Raw genomic sequence first — 23,721 nt, 5'->3', positions numbered from 1 at the left:
TTTCGTGCTCGAATGAAAACTTACTATAAATAGTAACCTCACATAAATGCAAGGTTGAGACACCATTTTTCCCAACAGGATCGACATGAAATCAGATTCCTTTAAAAGGACATCATGTCTAGGGTTTTAAGTTGATTGAAGGAGCTACAAATAGGGTTAATGTTGAATTAGGGTTTAAGGTGAAAGAGAAGAGCGATCTTATGAGAGAAGATCGAGTTGTAACTGAGAGTGAGATAGAGAAGACTGAAGTAATGCTGGAATGCATTAGTTGTGAGCAATACTGGATCTAACCAAGTAGTTTGTGCTAGTAGATAGATCAAACACTTGTTGATTACTCACATCTTTGACAAGTTTGTATCCCTTAACCGGGTAGGCCTCAAAGCCTTTGTAAAATCCTCTAACAAGGTGGTTCACACATGTGAATCTAAAATCCTATAACAAGGTAGTCTTTAATGGACTTATCTCCTAATAGGATCTATTCTAGTGAAGAACATTGTAAGACCTTAAGCCGTCTGACCTTAACTGGTCTGGTTTCTATTCTGTAGATAGTGACTTGTGAGTTCCATCTCACCGTGGGTTTTCCCAGTTGGGTTTCCACGTCAAATATCTTGTGTTATGGTTGTATTTATTTTGTGGGTGAATGGTTTATTCGTATTTTGGTTTGTATGTGTGATAACCGGTTTGATTGTCAGACTGCTTTACCGGTTTATCTCTAGACTGTGTAAGTGTTTTAGTGCAAAGATTTTTGGCATACTAATTCAACCCCCCTCTTAGTATTCATCAATTGGTATCAGAGCCAACCTTTCTATAAGTTTAACCACTTGAAAAGAGATATGGGAGAATACACCTTGAGGGAACTTACTCAATGGCTCACTAAGTCTGAGCAAGCCTATGAGGATCTTATGGTCAAATACAAGGCATCTCAAGCAAAAAGAAGAGAACATGCAGAGAGGCTGGTGGAACTATATGAAAGTAGTTCTGAAGATGACGCTAACATGGAAGCTATGATTGCTGAAGTGAATAAGTTGAATGATTTAAACTCCAATCTGAGAAAGGAGTTGGAAGGACTGACTATTCGGTTTAGCCAAGAGCTTGAGAACCGGAGAAAGGCTAAAGATCTAGTAAAAGAAAGAGATCATGAGATCTCCAAGTTGAAACAAGAGATCAGTGCACTAACTACTTGCCTTCATGAGAGTAGAATGGAGAAAGAAGACATGCAAGGAGAACTGAACATTGCCATCTCAGAGAATGCAAGTCTTATGGAGACAAACACTGCTATTTCCAAAGAACTCTTTGAATCAAAGGAAATACTAGCTAAGTTTGGCAAAAGTTTGGCAAAAGTACAGTCAGGCTAGAGCAAAAGCTTGAGTCATCTAGACTGGCAAAGAGTACCAATGGTCTTGGTTTTTTTGGACATGAGGAAGGAGAATCCTCAAGGACAAATGCTGAAGCATCAAAGAAGCAACCGACACTCAAAGGAAAAGGTAAGCAAAAATTCAAACCTGTTTGCTTTAACTGTCTTAAAGAAGGACACACTGCCAATGTGTGTAGGAGCAAAGCCTACAATATTTTTCCTTATTTTATCAACAATATACCTAGATCCAATAAGTTCAATGGTCATTGTTATGCATGCAACAAGTTTGGGCATAGAGCATTTGAATGCAGGTCTGTAACAGATAACACCAAAAGCTATCCTCAGAGGACCAAAGAAACTGGTCCTGAATCTTTTATGAACCGAAACCACAACCGGTTTAATGTCTTCTATCATCAGTCAAGAAGCGGTGGTCATCAAGTGGCAACTTGATGGAGAGAAAGTTCTATGATCTGTCATTGTCATGGTCACACTGCTGCAACATGCAGAAGGAAGAATGGAAACATGTACAATAGACCTTGGAGAGCACCTGGACTTGTTTGCTATCACTACAACAAACTGGGTCACATTGCAAGATTTTGCATAAGCAGAAAAAGTATATCTGATGATATACCGGTCACTCAGGAAGGAGAAATAGATGTTGAAAAAGTTCAAGAAGACATGAAGAAAGTATGGAAGAAGAAACCAGTATTATTGGAGGAGGAATCGGTTTCTGCACCCAGTGTGGAAATATCTTAACTGACAAACTAAGCCTCAAAGGCTTAGGGGGAGAAAACAACAAAATGCTTTCGAACCCCCAGTTAACACCAGTAAAAGACCTTAACTGGTATGCTACACCTGTTGCCTGGTAGAAGACCAGAAACGGTAAAGAGGAAAATTAGGGTTTACGCCCTAATATAGGAGCATTAATGATGGTAGGTGAGAGACATGTATAAATGCAATTTTCAAATCATTTCTCACTATCTATTTTTTGAGCGAAGAAAAGTTTTCAAGTGCAGAGTGAAGAGAAGGCAATTTGAGCTTAGATTTCAAGGAATTGGAGAGATTTGGATTCAATTACAGCTTGCAATCGGCAGTGGAGAACTCAAAGCGGTGATTTGGCATTCGACGGAGAGCGAAGCAAAGCAGAATCAGGAAGCCCTAGATTCATGTGTGAAAGGTATTTTTCATATTCTTGAAATACTCTTTAATGGCTTCCGCATCTCATACCGATTCAAGCACATCCATTGAGTCAAAAAATTTCACTCAGAGGAAGTCCAAGTATAATGCTTTGTCACAAGTCCCAGCTGGAGTCATAGTCGAAGAAGGAATTTCAGACTATATTGATTGCAAGATAGAAGACCTAGGGTCCTTATCCATTCATACTCAATTAGGTCTATTTTGCTGTAAGGACAAAAGGATCATACCGGAGTTCAGTATCTTAGAGAAGAAGAAACTCCATAATGCAGTGTATTTTCTGGAAGACTTCATAGAAGATCACATCAGAATCATCCTGAGCAGTGTCCATGGTGACAAGATGTACCTGGAGAGAATGCATGATATCACGCCTAAGGCAATTCATGCAGTCATCGGTTTCTGCAACATAAGGAAAGTACTAGGCCTGAGAACGGTAAGCAAACTGGAAATGACCAAGCTCACCGGTTCGACAAGTGATTCACGAGGTATGAAAGTTATTTCTATCAAGGATGAACTGGTAAAATACGCCTACATGGTGGTAGGCTATAGGACATTCTCAGCCAGCAGGATTAATTATGTATCTGCTGCAATGGTAAATGTTGCTTATCGGATGATTATAGAGGATAAATCATTTGACTTATGCACCGGTATGCAAAGGCAACTCTTGTCAAATCTCAAGGCAATCAAAAAGGACAATTCACTAAGATTTAAATTTGGACAACTACTGGTAGGATTGTTTTTCTATTTCCAAGGCTACTTTTCGGGTGTGGGAGATGTCCAGTGGTCCCCTGATCAACTGATAACCAAGCAGATAAAGGAAAGTGTGCAAGCCATTGGAACCGGCTACCCTGAGATCCTGAACAAATACTTTGATGAGTTCAGAAGAAAAATGAGTCAGAGGATGCGAATCTCAGGTGACATAGTGAAGAAGTATGAAGATGACATCTCTTTCACTATTCAGGTGGACAAATGTCTAATGGAGGCTGTTGAGCCTAGAGTGGAGGAAGTGGAGCCTATGGGCTATGAAGTCGTGTATGACATACTGGAAGGGTATGCTTCAACCCTTATTGCCTCGCCTCTTGATCCAAAGGCGAAGAAAACTGGAACCTACTTGGAGAGGATCGTACTGGTTGAAGAACCATCGGTGAAGAAGGGAAAAGAACTGGCAGCCAAGAAAGCTAAGGCAGTGCCTGCAGCATCAGCACCAGCTACCACTAAGACTCCAAAAGTGACCAAGCGGTCACTGGCAAAGAAGAAATCAGAGGCAACACTAGCAAAAGTCTTGGAAAGAAAGAGGAAGACTAAGGCAAATGAACCAGACTCCGAAGAAACCGAGTCTGATGAATAGCCAAAGAAGGCTAGACAAACCAAGAAGGTGAAGAAGAATGAACCGGCAACATCCGCACTGGTAAATATAGATATCTCCTCTTACAAACCTTTGACATATTGTCAAAGAATAGTAAAGAATATTAGGAGAAAGTTACTTCATGATTTAATTGATTATTATGATGATTTCAATAGTGAGGAAAAAGATGAAGTACTGCAGGAGATTATTCTTTATTTATGTAGAAATGACCGGTCACCATCAGAGATTAAATCTCAGACACCGGATTCATTGTATAAAGCATTGGATAACAAATGGCGCATTGCCATTGAAAAGGAACAAGAGATTAGGGAGAAAGTTTTTGCACATTACTTCCCCGAACTTTCAAACTCAGAATTATTTGATGTATTAGATCAAAATAAAGGTCTCTTCTTCACAAGGAGAAGAAGACTCTGGTTGTTGGAAGGGAGAGTTGATTATGTAAAAAAGGATACACATCAACACATGGCCCATGCTATTATTTCACACAAAGCTCGAATGGCCAACCTCCAAGTGGAAAAGGAATCGGCTATTTCCAAACCGGATGAAATTTTTGATGAGGAAGGTAACCTGGTGGAGGAACCAATCGACACCATAGATGTCGATGCCTTGGATATAGAAGATGTCACTCAGGATATGCCATCTGAGGGAATTAAATAGGGGCAATAGGTTGAATAGTGTGGTGAACAAGCTATGAACACACAGCAAGCAACAAAAGACAAAGAAGAAGAGAAAAAGAAGAAGGATGAAGATGAGAAACAGAGAAAAAGAAGAAGGATGAAGATGTCAAACAAAGAGGAAGAGGAGAAAAGATAAGATGAAAAGAAAAAGAAGCAAGAAGAAGAAAGGAAAAAGAAAGACGAAGAGGACAAAGAAGAAGAAAAGAAGAAGAAGGAAGAGGAAGAAAAGAAGAAGGAAGAGGAAGAAAAGAAGAAAAAGGAAGAGGAAGAGAAGAAGAAGAGGGAAGAAGAAGAAAAGGAAGAGCAAAAGAGGAGAGCAGAGGAGAAGAAAAAGGTGGAAGAAGACAAGGAAGAAGAGAAGAGAAAAGAAGTGGAAAAGAAGAAAGTTGAAGCAGCTAAGGAATGCAAAGCAGCAAAAGGCTCTCAATTGGAGACTCCGAAGGCAACCGGAAGTCAATCCTCATCGGTTGGTCTTTCCAGTCCTATCGATCTCCAATCTGCAAGCAAGTCAAAACTTATGCAAAGCATCAAGGTTGCTCAAGAGTTCCTTGAGATCATCCACAAGAAAAGAGAACAAGACATCATTCAAGCAGCTGTAGACACGCTCACCGGTTTAATCCCTGGTACTAATCTTCCTGACACTGATTCATCACTAGCACAACTTAAACTTCTGTGTACTGTAGTGGATGATCAGGTGTAGAGCCTAGAAGAAGCAGTTGAGGCCAATGTAAAGAAAGAGCACCAAAAGGCTCTTAATGTTGCTCTAGTAAAGAAACTGAATGAGCTTAGGACTAAACTGTCAAAAGATCAAAAGGACATAAGGAGTGCTTTGGATGAGGGAAACTTGCTACTCAGCAAAATCTGTCAACCTCATCTGTTTTGTGATGATGTGCTAGCTAAGAAGCAATAGCTTCAAATGGACTTATAGTCCTACTTAAGCACATTCAAGACTCCTTACAACTCCTTTGTGGCATATGGGCAAACCATTCACCAGTTCTAGATCCAGTCAGCCAAGATAGAGCAAGAGATCAGCACAAGATCTAGGGATTTGTAGGAACTTCAATTGGTATTACTTCCATGACTACAAATTCTTTAGAAATGCTATCTGAACCTAGAAGCACTGACAGTTACCCAAGAACTGAGCACAATAGATGTCATGGAGGAACAGGTATCACAAATGCAGATAGAGAAGGAAGTGGCAAACTCCCTACTTGAGTCTTGGTATCTCTCCATGAAACAATTTTTGCAGGACTTCAAAGCAGTTTTTGACAAGTATTATTCATTATTGTCCTAAACCCTTTTTTATATATGTGGAAACAAGTTTTTGCAGTGGTACTTTGTCATTGTTGGAAAAGGGGGAGAAGTACATGGTTTTCAAATTTTGATGGTCTTAAATTTTGAAATTTTGATATATCAGGGGGAGAAGTATATTAGAGGGATGGTCTTAAATTTTGAAATTTTGATATATCAGGGGGAGAAGTATATCAAAGGGAGAAGTATCTATTTTTGAAATTTTGATATATGCTGTGATATATGCTATATGCTCTGATGATTATGCTCTGAATGCAAAATTGCTATACACTCTGTTGATTAAGGGATAGTGTATATGCTTAGGGGGAGCAATTTTGTTAATGGCAAGTTTTTGTTGTAGAACACTTAGATGTCAAAATTTTATTTTCCTAAGTGTTGCCATCATGCCAAAGGAGGAGATTGTTGGCATTTTTGATGTTTATGTTGTGATCGTCATTGATGGACACACACTTGTATTGAGATCCCCTTTATATGTATGAGCTCATGCTCAACCGGTATTTGTTCCAACCGGTATGTTGTACTCTAGTCTTTTGACTAGTGGTGATTTTGTAGAATGTGTTTACCGGTCTGAAATAGGCATGTTGACCCCAAGAGGTTCGCAGATCACAAGCGGCACAACACATTCTCACCAGTCTTCATTTTTGTCAAACCGGCAACCGGCATTTTTGTCAAACTGGCAACCAACATTTTTGTCAAACCGGCAACTGGCATTTTGTATGAACCGGTAACACTCTGTGATGAGTTACCAACCGGCATTTTGTGATGAGTTACCAATCCACTGATTGTTTGACGGTGCTGACACATTGACGGTGATTCTTGTGTCATGTTACTGAGTTTGTCTAGATTCACTGAACCTAGGAAATTGTAATGTAATCCTATTGGGCTGACATGAAATCAGATTCCTTTAAAAGGACATCATGTCTAGGGTTTTAAGTTGATTGAAGGAGCTGTGAATAGGGTTAATGTTGAGTTAGGGTTTAAGGTGAAAGAGCAGAGCAACCTTATGAGATAAGATCGAGTTGTAACTGAGAGTGAGATAGAGAAGACTGAAGTAATGCTAGAATGCATTACCTGTGAGCAATACTGGATCTAACCAAGCAGTTTGTGCTAGTGGATAGATCAAACACTTATTGATTACTCACATCTTTGACAAGTTTGTAGCCCTTAATCGGGTAGGCCTCAAAGCCTTTGTAAAATCCTCTAACAAGGTGGTTCACACATGTGAATCTAAAATCCTCTAACAAGGTAGTCTTTAATCGGACTTATCTCCTAACAGAGATTGAGATTCCTAACAGGATCTATTCTAGTGAAGAACATTGTAAGACCTTAACCGGTCTGACCTTAACCGGTTTGGTTTCTATTCTGCAAATAGTGACTTGTGAGTTCCATCTCACCATGGTTTTTCCCAGTTGGGTTTCCACATCAAATATCTTGTGTTATGGTTGTATTTCTTTTGTGGGTGAATGGTTTATTCGCATTTTGGTTTGTATGTGTGATAACCGGTTTGATTGTCAGACTACTTTACCGGTTTATCTCTAGACTGTGTAAGTGTTTTAGTGCAAATATTTTTGGCATACTAATTCACCCCCCCCTCTTAGTATTCATCAGAAACATGATTTGGCATCTTATTAGTAGCTAAATAATTTGCAATATCAGCATACCAAGGAGTGTGTGCTTTTATAAGGAACAAATGTTCATCTAGAACAGAATCATCTATGGTTGCAGTATCATCCTGCAATTGAAGCCTAGAAAGATAATCTGCAACTACATTGGATTTACCTGGTTTATCAACAACTGTAATTTCAAATTCCTAAGAATCCAAAGTAACAACCACATCTTCGATTATACCATCAGGTCGAACTGTGGAACTGTCAATAAGGTGTAGGATTGTAGGTGTAGGTCTGAGACTCATTATGTCAAGTTTTTGCATAACATCTCTTGTCATTACATTGATGGTTGCTCCAAAATCTATTAAAAAATTCTTTATCAGAGTGCCATTGATGACTATTTTCACAACAGGGCTACCAGGATCAGTATATTTAGGAATTGAAACCTTTCCTAACATGATATCAGCCAATTTACCCATTGCATGCACTGTTTGCAGATCCTTTTTCTTTCTACCAGGTTTCTTTAAACATGCCTCCTTAAGTGCCTTCCCATAAATAGGGACATCCTTAATAGCTTGTAACAATGAAATTTTAATACATACATGTTTCAGCTGATCTATGATATCAAAACTTAATTCCTCCCCCTGTAGAATCGCTTTAGCTTGCAACCTCTAAGGAAATGGGGGTATTTGATGATTTTGAGGTATTTGGGTTGCTAGACTAGAGATTTCTTGTTCCTTTTGTATCTCAGTTATAACTGGTGGAGACAGGTTGGGTAAAGTTGTTCCAGATCTGAGGTAAATATCACTTATAGAAAGAGAATAAGTTGGGTATTGATTAGGATTAGCTGAATAAACTTGTTGTTGTTGCTGAGGCTTGTTATTAGGATTTGGGATTGGTTGAGTGGGTAGCTATGTAAGTTTAGGTGGAACAATATTGGCTGCAAGAGGAGGCATTATTGCAGGTGGTTGTGGCTGCTGGATAGGTTGTTGATAACCAGATGACTGATTTGCCCATGGCTGACCTCCTCTCCATTGAGGGGTTGGTTGGCAATTATTGGAATTGTTGCCATGGTCCTTGAGGTTGAGACCAATTTCCTTTTGGCTACTACCATTGTGGAGTTTAATTGGCAAAACACTACCCTTGGCCTTGAGGATTATACCAATTTTGATCATTTCCAAAATTTCAAGCATATGGAGATTGCCATTGATTATTTTGTGCATAAGAATATCCACTATAACCAGAAAAAGAAAGTGGATCGGGAGGCATACCTTGTTTTGGAAAATTTGGACTTTTTTGAGAAACATAGAAAACTTGTTCATCATCACCTTATATTGTCTTGCAATCAGGAACTTCAATATTTGCAACCATTTTACATTTGCAGTCTCTTTTCCTCTGTCTACGATGTGGAAAGAATTCTACAAGAACTGCATTAACTTCCTCATGTTTCTTCATAGCTGAAAGTGTGTCCAATTGAGTAGCTATATTGTTTATGATATCCTCCTTAAAATTCTTCAACATATGGCTAAAGTCCATTCGAGAGACTCCATTACTAGATGATGATGAAGAAACTCTAGGCTTAAAGGCCCTACTCTTCTTAGAAGAAGATCTGGAATACTTTTGACAAATTTTTCCAATGTCATTCCATGTTGATTGTGTTATGTCACCTCCTCCCATAAGATCCAAAGCATCTCTGCACTCATCATTGATTCCTCTTAAAAATATTAACTTAAGAGACTCTTCATTTAGAGTACCATGCTTGGACTTCTTGACACTAAATAGAAATCTCTCCAGATAATCTTCTAGACTCTCATCTTCTTTCTGTGTCATTATTAAGATATCATCCCCATGGCAGTCAGTCCCTCTACAATACTACTTGTATTTCACAAGAAACAATCGTTTAATCTCATCCCACGTAGTGATTGTGCTACTCCCTAGACTCATAAACCATCTCAAAGATGACTCTTTCAAAGTAGCAGGGAATATTTTGAGTCTATGGGCATCTGTAGTATAATTAAAACTCCTATAGAGGACATCAAACTCAAACAACAAGGTGTCGGGGTCTTCTGTCACTAATCCATTGAATTTAGGAAGGGAAGAAGTTGGAATGTTCTTGAGATTAGCATTATCATGCTGATCAAAAATAGGGAACTCAAATGTTGGAGTCATAGGTGGAGGTGGGTTATTCCCACCATGGGATGGATTTCCTTGCATTGGGCTTTAAGGAGGAGTTACTAAATGAAGTTCCTCTTCAGGAGGTCCAAAGAGGAAATGGAGGTTGTTCTCAGAAAGTTCAAATTCAAGAGGATTCAAATTATCTGGGGATTGGTATAGTGCAGCAAAAGGATTTACATCTGGGGGGTCATATGGATTGACTCTTATATGATTAGGATGGTTGGGAAGGAATATACCTTGAGCATCTCTTCTTCATCTTTGCATGAAGATTCATGAGAATTACTTTAAACAAACTGAGTTATCAAAAACAACTATACTGAAACCTAAAAATTAATAACCATAACAGGTTCTTAGTTTGACACCATCCCCGACAACGGTGCCAAAAATGTTTGCTTCACCAATAGAAACAATAACTATAGCTAAAGTCTCAACCCGAAGTTTGGACATTCACTTTGTGAAGCTATTATCTCCATAACTAAAGTTCATTTGTTTGTCAACCCAGGGACACATTACTTGAAATGGGTCTACACTATATACGCACTAAGTTCTTGCAATAGCTATTCTACATTACTGCAGAAACTAAACCTATTTGAAATAAGAAAGCAAAAATTATAACAACTGAATGGGTACAGGAAAACTCTGCATTAACATAAAACCCAATTAAAGAATTGTTAACTAAGTCCAAAGATGAGAAATAGGAATTACTCTATTTGCTTTGGTTGCAGGAACAATCACATGATTTGTTTCAAGTGGTTGCATGAAGAGGCAATTGCGATGACGCCTATTATAGCAGAAAGGGAAACTAAGTTTAATAAATGAACATGAATACTCACCAAGTGGGCCCCCTTGGATGAGTGTATCCAAGCTTCCAAAGATAACTCTAAATACTTAGAATAGAATCACTTTATTCATTGTCTTTCAAAGGTCGATACAACACACAGAATGAAAGAAAGCTAAATATACTCTACAACTTTATTTCTAAATCTTTTGTCTCTCTTCCCCTTCTCTTTCTCTCTAACCTCTGAGAAGAGGCATAGACTCTTATTTAAAAGAAAACTACAACTCCCTACACTATAGGTCACACCAATGAAATAAGGCAGAGAACATTTATGACAGAGAACAAATGGAGTTAAGCCACAAAAAACGTGGATCTCTACTAAACCGCAACCAAGAATATAGCATTGCGGTATTACAAGATTTGATGTTTACTGAAGAAAGACATAAATGAGTCTTGCGTGCCCTGCTTTTCCTTTGTCTCTCTTTACACCCATTATTCTCTTTGTTGTTTTGAACTTTTAACCGCCCCTTGAATATCTCTAACTACCTTCATGATGTGACACAATAACCACCACTACAACATCTTATTTACCCTGCAATTAAAAAGATAGAACATACAAGCATACACATATATCTATTTTAATTAATCAAAACTGTTGGTGTAAATAAATATTCATTTTGGATATTATTACACTTTACTTAAGTTAACTTAGGATAATGCATCTCTTCGTAGTTTGGATTTGAGACACTTAGGGAAGTGTGCACATAGGGATAGAGCTTGTAGGAGAAATTCCACCTTTTGTGGTCTTGTTTTGTTGTTACAGTCCACATTCGGTGGGACATCCACCTCTTGTGGAATATTATATTATTTCTCCTACCTACCCCTAGTATTTCTTACCTACCCTTGTTTCTCATTGAGCCACATGTCATAATTGTGTGCTCGTACATCCATATGCCCTTGCCTATATAAGCAAGCCTATATTCATTATATTGGTTAATCCAGTTAATCATTTGCATATTGATGAGAATACAGTTTTGTTCTTGTCATTCTATTGTCTCTTTTTTTATGCTTTTCATTGTGCCCTTGATCTTGGCAAAATCCTACATGGTATCAGAGCCATTGGGGCTTCATTGATTGGTTTTTGGAGACATCGTGGAAGGCTTCTATTTTTAGATCTGAGGAACTACGCTTTTTGGAGGCATCTTGGAGCATTTTCAACCTCACCATCACGTCCAAGAGGCCATTTCCAAAAAAATCAAGTATAAATTTGACCATTTTTGGTGAAAATCGATTTTTGGGGGTGGAGGGATCTTTTGCCCAATTTGGGCGGTACGGTACAGAATTTTCGAATCTATTAAAAAAATAAAAATTATTTTTTTTTCTGAAATTATTTTCCAACTTTTGAAAAAAAATAAAATTAAAAATTATATCCGAAAAGTTTTAAAAAAAAAGAAGAAATTTTTTTTTGGTTTTTGGGGGTCCGCAAACCCCCTGCCCATCGTACCTTTCCTGCAAGCTTGTCAGACCCGCACAGGCTTCGGCGGCCACCAGAAGCCCCGGCTTCGGCAGCCCCGTGACCACCGGCCACCGAAAGCTCCAGCCCCAGTGGCCACCACTCACCGTCCGCTGCCGCCGGTACCCATAGGCTGCCACTCATCGCTCGCCGCCTAGCTCCACCATCCCCTACCACCGGTACCCGCAGGCTGCCACTCGCCGCGCCACCCAGCTCGACTGTTCGCTGCCATCGGTACCTACAGCCCAGCTCCAGCGCCCGTGTTGCCCAATCGTTGATCGCCCAGCTCCAGCATCCGTGTAGCTCCCGCGCCACCCATCTCTACGGCACCGCTGGGACCTCCAAACCCCGCCGGCGGCGCCATCGCCGGCTCTTCGGCAGCCACCGTCGGCCCTTAGGTAGCCCTTTCGGCCACTGCTTTCCTAGCCGCCACCAAACTTTCCCAGCTGCCACCAAAATTTTCCGGTCATCGCCAAAATTTTCCGGTAACGAACTAGCATATTTCCGACGACCACCAACAGTCAGCGCCCAGTCAGCGCCACTCGGTTTTTGTTTGCATAGTCAGCGCCCAGTCAGCACCACTTGGCTTTTTTGCACAGTCAGTGCCACCTAGCTTTTTTGCACAGTCAGCACCCAGTCAGCACCCAGTCAATTTTTTGGAAATTCACAGACCCCTCTCCGTTGAGCTGTTTGGTTTATTGGGCCAACTTTGGAGGCTCATAACTTACTCAATTTTACTCCTTTTTGGGTGCAATTTTTTTTTATTTGGGCTAATTTTTTGTGCTCTTCATAGTGGTGTAGTTATTTTCTAGTTTTGGTGCACATGTGTTTCAGAATTTTTGGATTCTCTCAGCTGTACCTATCCAATCCTCAATTCTACAACTTCAAAGGCCTCATTTGAACTCATACGACCTCATTTTCAGGTGCCGTATTTTTTGAAAGCACATGTTTTTTCATCTACTTTCATAATCTATGATCAGATTTTAGAGATTTTGAGTGGAATTTGTACTTTTAGATATTGGTCTTCTTTGGTCTATTAGGTACTTGTAAAGTGCTTGGATCTTAGTTTAGATCTCTTGCATTCTTAGTTTGAGTCTTTTTTGGCCTTATTGATGCAGTTGTAAAATTGGAATCAGAAGCCCACTTTGCCATTTTTTGCAAGTGGCCCATTATATACGCACTAACTATAAACTGCCAAATCATCACTTTTGGGGGGTTCATTGATTGAGTAAATTTGGGGGGGTGTCTTGTGTGATTGTGACTCTCTTTGTGCTCTTTCATTTTTGTTGCAATGATTCCTCATAAATTTCCACCTTTAACTCCACATAATTATGCACCATGGAAAATTAAAGTATGGAGCAAATTAATGGAAAAGGGTCTCACACATTACATAGATGGAACAATAGCAATACCACCTGATCCTGAGGCTGATTCTAATGCTCAATTAGAATGGCTCACTAAGAATTGCATGGCTCTTGGAACTTTGTGCAAGTATGTATCAGATGACCTCATTTTTCACATTGAGAAGTGTACAACAATCAAAGAGGCTTGGGATATGTTTCAGAAATTGTATGGTCAAGTTGATAAAATCAGAGGTTACAAAATTGACAATGAGCTCACCAACTTGGATCCCAAGAGTTTTGATACAATCCAAGATTATGTCACAAAGCAAATGAGCTAAGAGCAAAGCTTAAGGATTGTGGAATTGACAAAAAGGAGGCTCAATTGATATTCAACTTGGACAAGCTTGCACCAGAATATGCAGCATTTGTGTCTAGTTTCCAAACTCATCATTTGACAGTAGGGAGTTCCTATGTTATGCCTTCATTTGATGCTTTCACAGAAATGTTGATATTGGAACAATCTAAGTTGTTGAACATGGGGCTTCTCAAGTCTTCAAAGTCAAAGGCTTTGGTGGCTAATCAATGGAATCAAGGAAGTCAATGCAAAGATTCCAAGAGGAAGAAGAAGAAATCCAGGTCTAAGCCACAACAGGAAAAAGGACAATCATCCTCTCCATCACAAGGTGATTTTTCATCCTCTTCCAAGAAGGGGACACCACCTAAGAAGGAGAAACCAACTTGTGCATATTGCAAGAAGTATGGTCATGATGAGCATCAATGCCACACAAAACAAGTTGATGAGATAACTAATCTTCTCAAGAAAAACAACATCAACTTGCCATCCGCCTACACAAAGAAGGATTCAACTCCTTCCTCTTCCTCACAGTCTAAGGGAAAAGGGCAAGCATTTGTGGCTACTAGAGGTCCTTCACCACACTGTATACTTGACTCAGGTGCCTCATATCACATGGGTTCTACAAAGGAGCAGTTTTTTTCATTGGAGCCATCTAAGGTACCTCACATTTACATAGGTGATGATACACAAGTAGAGGTCGAAGGGAAAGGTTCAATTGACATGGATGATGGAACATTTGAGAATGTTCTCTATGTTCCTAACTTGTCTACCAACCTTCTCTCTATCTACCAAATCACTCACTATGGGAATGGGAAAAAGGTTGAGTTTACACTAGATTTAGTTGTGGTAAAGGAACTTGATGATGATGCCTTGGTTGCAATGGGACAAGTCAATGACAACTTAAGGCTTTATTCATTCTCCCACTTTGTGCCAAGTTCACCTTCTAGGGCCTTGCTTACTCATTCAAATTCTGAAAGTAAGCTATGGCATGAGTGGTTTGGCCACCTCAACTACCGCTATCTTCAGCAGCTAAGCACTAAAGACATGGTCATAGGTCTACCTTGAATTAGTTTTTAAGAGGGTGTATGTTCAGGTTGTTCCATGGGCAAGCATCCCGAAGAGAAGTTTGATAAAGGGAAAGCTTGGAGAGCTTTGGAAGTTCTTCAACTTGTTCACATCGATGTAGCAAGTCCATTTCCAACACCTTCATTTAGCAAGGCCCGCTATGTCCTCACCTTCATTGATGACTACTCCCACTTCACTTGGGTCTACTTTCTTATTCATAAGAGTGAAGTATTTGACAGATTTCAGGACTTCAAGACTCATGTGGAGAAGCAATCTGGGAAAGTGGTGAAGATTCTTCGCACAGATAATGGAAGGGAATATGTGAACAAAAGACTTGAGGATTTTTGTACATTTGAGGGGATTGATCTTCAGCATTCTGTCGCATACACTCCACAACAAACTGGAGTTGCAGAGCGCAAGAATTGAACTCTCAAAGAAATGGCTAGTTGTATGATACATGCATGTTCTCTTGATCCCGCCTTTTGGGCAGAGGCTATCAGTTGTGCCACACACATCCAGAATCGGGTTCCTCACAAAGCTTTGCAAGGTATTACTCCTTTTGAGGCTTGGGCTGGTAGGAAACTGATGTGAGACATTTCAGAGTATTTGGGTGTCTAGCATGGGCTCGCATACCTCCGCAGAAATGCAAGGCATTGGAACCTCAGAGTCCGCCTTGCATATTTGTTGGATATCCTGAGGGTGTTAAGGCATATAGATTGATGGATCCTAAGACACATGAGGTGTTCATTGAGAGGAGTGTACACTTTGAGGAAAGCTCTCCTAGCTTAGCCTCTCTACCTCCTCCACCTTCCTCCATTGTGGATAGTGATGCTAGTGATTCAAATGATGAGACTCCTACAACTCCAACTCGCAGGGTTACACCTCTGCAGGGTCCACTTGTAGTTGGGGAGCCTCGTTCTTCACCTCCACCTAGACCTCGTTGGGCTTGACAGACACTTGATTCAGTGGGTTCTCTTGTTGGGGATCCTTCAGATACATGGAGAACTCGATCACAACATCAGGATCTTCCACATGCATTCATTGTAACTGCTTCCAATCCACAGACATTTTGGGAACCATCAGGGGTTGCTGAGTGGGACCAAGCTATGGAGGAAGAGTATAGTTCCTTGATGAGGAACAACACATGGGATTTAGTCCATCTCCCTAAGGGGAGAAAGATGGTTCAATGTAAGTGGATCTATCAGACCAAGTTTGCAGCAGATGGTACTGTGGATAAGCATAAGGCTCGGCTTGTTGCGAAAGGTTTCTCTCAGGTTGCAAGTGTTGACTATACTGAGACCTTTGCACCTGTAGCCAAGATGAACTCCATTCGCTTGACACTTGCTATTGCTGTAGCTCATGGTTGGGTTGTACATCAGATGGATGTGAAGAGTGCTTTTCTTCATGGTGATCTTGATGAGGAGATTTATATGGAGCAGCCATAGGGTTTCATCCAGGATACTTCCTTGGTTTTCCGACTAAGGAAATCTCTCTATGGCCTTAAGCAGGCCCCCAGGGCTTGGTACGCCAAGATGGATTCCTTTCTTCTCTCAGCAGGGTTCACCAGGTGTCATTCTAATCCGAATGTCTACATTTTGCGATAGGATGAATCACACTTGATACTTGTGCTCTATGTTGATGACTTGATCATTACAGGGAGTACCACATCCATCATTAGCAGGGTCAAATCTGCTTTGCATGACAGATTTGCTATGACTGACTTGGGTCTTTTGCACTACTTTCTCGGGATAGAGATTTCATAGTCACCTTCCAGGATTACACTATCGCAGCCCAAGTATGCTCTTGATCTACTTGTACGCTTTCATATGGCTGATTGTGAGCCTACCCCGACTCCCTTTCTTTCAGGAGTCAAGCTTGAGGCTCAGTGTTCTTCTCCACTAGTTGATGCCACTTTGTATCATCAGCTTGTGGGTAGTCTCATCTACTTGACCCATACATGCCCTGATATTTCATTTGCAGTTGGCATGGTGTCCCGCTTCATGCAGGAACCACATGAGCTTCATTAGAAAGCCGCCAAAAGCATCCTTCATTACATCCAGGGTACACATCACTATGGGATTCACTATGCAGTAGGCACAAGACTTCTCTTGGTTGGTTACACAGACTGCGATTGGGCTGGTGATCTTGATGATTGTAAGTCTACTTCTAGTTATAGTTTTCACCTTGGTTCAGGCCCCATTTGTTGGCAGAGCAAGAAGCAACATGCTATTGCTCTCTCTTCGACTGAGGCTGAGGATCAAGGCACTATTAATGTAGCGACCGAGACCATTTGGCTCTAGCAGATTCTCATAGAGTTTGGATTCACCACTCCACAGTCGACAGTTCTAAATTGTGACATTCAGAGTGCTATTGCACTATATCCGAGAGCTCATTCAGGAGTAGGTCATTGATTTGCAGTATTGTCCTACAGCGGAGCAAGTTGCTGACATATTCACCAAACCTTTCACAGAGAGTAAGTTCCAGCAGTTGCGAGCTCTCTTGGGGGTGCGAGATGTGTCATTAGGGGGGGTCAGCTGACTTCTCCTTCGTCTCTTATGGGGGGGACTTTTTCCTCTTTGAGGTTTTGTCCTTCTTCTTTGAGAGTCTTTTGTACTTTCATCTCTCTTTTGGGGGGGGGGGGTTTTTCCCACTAGGTTTTCTCCTTTTCTCTGTTTGTGAGACATTGCATTGCATGGTTTTGCTTGCATTTGCATATTGTATATGGGTACCTATCATGGCCTAGTAGCTAGGACCCATCTTGCATTGTTGACTTGAGTTTTCATTCCCCTAAGTTGCACTTAAGGGGGGGTGTTGGTGTAAATAAATATTCATTTTAGATATTATTACACTTTACTTAAGTTAACTTAGGATAATGCATCTCTTCGTAGTTTGGATTTGAGACACTTAGGGAAGTGTGCACATAGGGATAGAGCTTGTAGGAGAAATTCTACCTTTTGTGGTCTTGTTTTGTTGTTACACTCCACATTCGGTGGGAAATCCACCTCTTGTGGAATATTATATTATTTCTCCTACCTACCCCTAGTATTTCTTACCTACCCTTGTTTCTCATTGAGCCACATGTCATAATTGTGTGCTCGTACATCCATATGGCCTTGCCTATATAAGCAGGCCTATATTCATTGTATTGGTTAATCCAATTGATCATTTGCATATTGATGAGAATACAGTTTTATTCTTGTCATTCTATTGTCTCTTTTTTTATGCTTTTCATTGTGCCCTTGATCTTGGCAAAATCCTACAAAAACACTTATACATTTCACATATGATATCGCCTATGATAATTTGTATGGAAACAAGAATAATTCACATGGCAATAGGAATAATTGGTCAAGACAAAATAGGATTTAATTGGTTCAGTTAACATCTGGAATGCATATAGTCAAACTCTAATACATCATTACTGTCCCATTATATGAATTACAACATGGTAAAAACTTATGAGTTTTTAGAATTAAAGGATCTAATATCTCAGCTCATCAGTGGGTAAGCTTCCTACAATGGTAATTCTCTTTATCGGGTTTTCCACATACAAATATTGGTATCATGTGGATGGTATCTATTATCTAATTGATACTTGTGCTTATTGGTATATCTTCTATTTTGGTAATTGGTTTATGTATTCTGGTATTGATCTTATGTGTTCTAGTATTAAAGTTTTAATTGCTTAAGGTTCCGATAATCTGGTGACAACTGATTCACACCCCCCGCCCTCTTAGTTGTCTTTCAGTTATTTGAACTATCTAACAATTGGTCCTCTTTGCAGAAACTTAACCTCTTGAGGAAGATTCTATGGCAACTAACAATTCAAGTTTATCTAGTTCAGCTGTTGTTGTCTTTCAGAAAGAAATTCCTAGGCTTGATGGAACAAATTACAGAGTATGGAAGATTCAGATGGAGAATCATCTAAGATGTCTTGGTAAGGAAATTTGGGAGATCATAGAGAATGGAGTTACACCTTTTAATCCTACATTTGTCAATACTCCTCTAGCAAACTTGGATAAGGAGCTTGAGAATGATTATAGAGCTAGAGAAGCCCTCTTGTGTGCAATTTCTAATCAGAAAATAATGGGATTGACTAACAAATCATCAACAAAAGCTATATGGGACAAGTTGGAGACTCTAAATGAAGGTGACCCTACTGTTAAGATTGCTAAACTTGATGGTTACCGAGTGAGATATGAAAATTTAAAGATGGAAGAAGATGATGTTGGAATCCAAGAACACTGAGAGGGGGGGTGAATCAGTGTTCTGCTGGAATGACCAATTTTAACCTTATTAAAAAATGCATTCACCAACTAGTATACCATTACATATAAAATTGAAAGAAGTAAAAAAACTAAAAAGACAATCACACAAATGAATACCACAACATAGAGAATTATACATGGAAAAACTCAAAGAGGAAAAACCACAGTGGGATTTGCGACCCACAATATCAATCCACTAGCCATATGAAAAGGTTTTACAAAATATAGGGGCCTACACTTGCAGGAAGGCTTACAACCTAGAGAACACTTCTAAATCACAAAAGGAGCCTCACTGACTACATACAAATCTAGACTACAATTCGGAGAAATGATTGAATTGCAATGATAGCATCTTCTATGCCTAAATATAGTTTCGATTAAGCTCTATCTATTTTGGTCTAAAACCCAAAACCCTTACCAAAATAACCTCTTACATAAATATCCTCACATACATGATCTCTCTCATATATTTCATATCTCCACTACATTCCATAACCTTACATATCCATATCCTTGCCTATTCCAAAATGATCTAATCAACTGACCTATATACCCCTTTACAATTCATCATGCCTTATGTCGGCTTACAAAGATAATTACAATATGAATATACATACTGGTTCAATAACATAAATACATGCATATAAAAAGTAATTGTCGATGTTGGATCTCCCAAATGATGTCGACCTCCAATACCGATAACTTGATGAAATCATGTCGGCTTGCAATGCCATTACCCAAGGAATTCCTTCCAATCGATGAAGATACCCATTGTGTCAGTGTCAGTGTTGGTAGAGTGTCTATCGATACACTAGTAAACCAAAATATGAAGCCAGAACATGTTACCATTTTTCCATCAATGATAACATATTGAAACCAATCAATTGAGTGTCAATTGCCAACAATATCCCCCTTTGACATTGATGGCAACACTCATGTGAAAAATGATCATGGTTTCCATCTACCGGATTCATCCTAAGCCTGCTCCCACTAAGTTGAATATCCATCTATGATCATGATCAAAATGCTCCAAAGGTCCAAATCTCCTGAATATTTTTCACCTATACCTCCCCCTTTGACATCAATGCCAAAAATACCAAAAACCGGGATGACGAATGAAAGATTGTACAATGAATGTCCCAAAATACTTTACCAAAGCTGAATATATTTGAAAATTTCTAGATAGGCCTTCTCCAAAAGCTCTAGATAAGTATCCCAACCTGATTTGAAAGTGTTAGAAATAGATACAAATCCATTTAGCATATGGGCATATAACTCTTTCTCATTTAGCTTTGCCAGTGTGGGCTTACCAACCATATCTATACACTCCTTCTTATGTACACTTAGTGAATCTAACTAGGGACTCACCAATCCTCTAAGACCTCTAGCTCTCCTTATGATTTTATCTTTTTCCCTCTCAAGAGCTAAAACTTGGGCTTCCAAAACCAAAATCTGACCATCTATAGATGTAGTTAAATAATTTGATCCATCAAAATAATTGACTATACCTATAATCTCCTCCTGAATATCCCTAATCCTTTTATATGTCTCTGTAGTAAGTAAACATCTGTTACAACATACTCTATAAATATTAGTACACTGTGTCAAAGCATTATCTATCAACTTTAGTTTATCATTAATCTCCTTCCTCTCTGACTCAATCATTTGATCAAATGTTACTCTCTTTTCCTGTGTAAACCTCTCCAATGCCTGTCAATTTGATATCTGTTGTAAAGACTGAAAGTCCTTTGAAATGTGTTCCATGATTACTTTAAGATTGCCAGATGGGCTTGCTTCTTTGTCAAATTTGCACTCTGTGACAAGTCTATGCAAAAAAGTGATAGACTAATCAATAACTTTTTTATCCATAGATCCCTCCATCATTTTCTATGCAGCCATCATCATAAGCTTAGTAGAACTCATCTCGGTAATAATTTTATGTTCAACCTGCAAGGTGTCAATTGACAACAATGATGGGCTCACTACCGGTTCCCTACCGGATTCCCCCTTCTCCTTCTCTGATGGTTTAACTTTTATAGCTTCCTCACTTGCACCGGTGGCTTTGCCACTTGGTGTAGTATCAGTAACTTTCGGTTCCTCCTTAGGAACTATGTCCTCATCCTATACATTCTAATCTGGAGTACTGTTGTCCTCAACATTAGTAACCTATACACTTGCAACCTTTACACTGTATTTTTTGGTATCTCAACATTTGCCTGTACATTAGTTTCGACTGGGGGCTCTATATCCAATATCTTAGTATTTTTTAAAATTGAGGGTGAAGTACCCATAATACGTTTACCTTTCCCTTCAACTGGGATGTCTGTAGTATCTATCTTAGGTTTAGATGAATTGTAAAAACCACGATTTGGTGAAAAGAATTGTGATTGTGGGTCTCCTTGACTATCTCATTAAACTTACCTAACATAAGACTTACTATTTTGTGTTTGCTATGAAAAATCTTTCTATCTGCAACCTCAAGTGTCCTATCCATCTCCTCTAGATTAATAGAAACACAAATAGATAACAACTCCTAAATATTTATATACACATCCTCCTCCATTTCTGATAATCTTCTAGCATCTAAAATGTCATATAACTATGCCGGTATTTGGTTTTCAATTTCTAACAAGGCTTTCTTATAAATATCCAAATACAACAAAACAGATTCCTCTACTTGTTGGCATTCTAGACTCTAATAAGAAATTGATGGCAACCTTCTGGCAACCATCTGGCAACCTTCTAGCATTCATCTGGTAAAGCCACTTGCACCAGCATAGATATCAACATACACTGGCAACGACAACAATGCATACCAGCATCCTAGCCGACATGGAATAAACTTTTGTTTATTGTATTTAAATGTAATTATCTTTTGTAAAGCCGACATGACATATTTCAAAAGACTCATATATATGTATGAGATCTTATAGGTCATTTGTAGAAGTTGTGTGTTAAGAAAGTATGCATGGATGATATTTTGATATAGTTGACAATGAAAGTTTTGGTTATAGTATGAGATTAAACCGGTATTGAACCTAGCATAGTTGATGCTGATTTGAAATAGTATAGTGTATTAGATTTTGATAATCCAGTTTGTAAGTCAGTGAGACTTCTATCTTGTAGATTGAGCAGTGAGCTCTAGGTAGTTGGCCTTCTTGCATGTGCAGGCCCCTCATTGTAAGTAATATTTATTCATTGGCCAGTGAGTGAATATTGTGGGTCGTAAATCCCACCGAGGTTTTTCCCACACCGGGTTTACTCATTAAAAATCTTGTGTTATGTGTTGGCATTATAACAGACAAGAAGAAGGTTGGCATTCCAATTACAATGAGAGATTGTTGGCATTTCAATAAGGATATTGAGAAGGTTGTTGATGACTATGGATATAACTGATTAAGGATGATTACTATCTTAATATTATTATTTTGTCATTGATGTCAAGAAATTGATTTTCTAATTCAGTATGATGTTGCCATATCTTAAGAAGTATGATTTAATGAGTATAAAAATGTCGGTAAAAGACACAGAAAGAATATGATGAATAAGGGGATAAGTTATTCAATGGGCAACTATTACCGAGTCAGACAATGATGAGATCATGATGTTTAGATTGTTTTGATATCCTACATATGCTATTGTTTGAAAGGTTAATACTATACTATGTTACCGAGCAAAGAACCTAGTCGGTAAACCCTAAGGTTATCGCTATCGGTTAATGAAGGCAAAATGTCTACCAAGTGAAGTTTAGTATTTACCGAGTTACAACCGAGCTATAACAGAATGCATTAAATGTTTACATGTGATATTTAATGAAGGAAGCTGATGAGTTGGAGCGAATTAAATGATTGGAAAGTTGTGTATGAAGATTGTTAAAGAATCTATGGTAAAGAAAGGTCGGCAGGAAGATCTACAGCTCAGATTGAACTGCAAAACCCTAACACAAGTTCCAAGGTGAAAATGCAAGTTCCAAGGTAGGGTAAAACATTTTCAAATCAAAGCATACATTGAACCTGGACAAGATTGAAGATCTGATGGCTATGATTGATCATGGGAAATGTGATCAAGGAGATTAAGCGGTTAGAAGATTGTTTATAAATAGGAAATTATTGATAAACAATGCATTTGGGCAAGTGTATGCACAAGGATGCTACACAGTGATTACTGAGCACAGAAGCTTGAAGACCTGTTAGAATAACAGAGTATAGATGCCCAACAGATAGACAAGATTAGTTCTAAGTCTAAATTGTATTGAGCAAATAGGAATCTGCTTTAGCATTTTTAGATGTGAAGTTGCAGACATATTTTTATTACTATTATCTTGAGAAGTAGTAGAAAATCTCTTAACTGAGTGGACTTAACAGTCTTATATGTAAATCCTCTAGCAAGGTGACATTCTTATTGAGTGTTTGAAATCCTTTAACAAGGTCGCTTCTAACAAGGTGAAGATCCTAACAGATCTCAGGGAAATCCCCTCACCGGGTCACATCTAGCAATGTGTTTGTAATCTTTAACAAGATTTGCTTTTAACCGAGCATACTCTAGAAGAGCATATTTCTTAGTGGGTCCGAAATCCCACAGTGGTATTTCCCTATTTGGGTTTCCACATTAAATCAGGTGTTATGAGTTTATATTGTTCATATGCTTTTGAGTTTCCATGTTTGACGGTTTTGGTTATATGACTGATATATGTTACCGAGGTTGAATATGATGTT

This window comes from Cryptomeria japonica, chromosome 1, assembly GCF_030272615.1.
Source record: "Cryptomeria japonica chromosome 1, Sugi_1.0, whole genome shotgun sequence".
NCBI lineage: Eukaryota > Viridiplantae > Streptophyta > Pinopsida > Cupressales > Cupressaceae > Cryptomeria > Cryptomeria japonica.
This window is presented reverse-complemented; position numbering follows the sequence as displayed.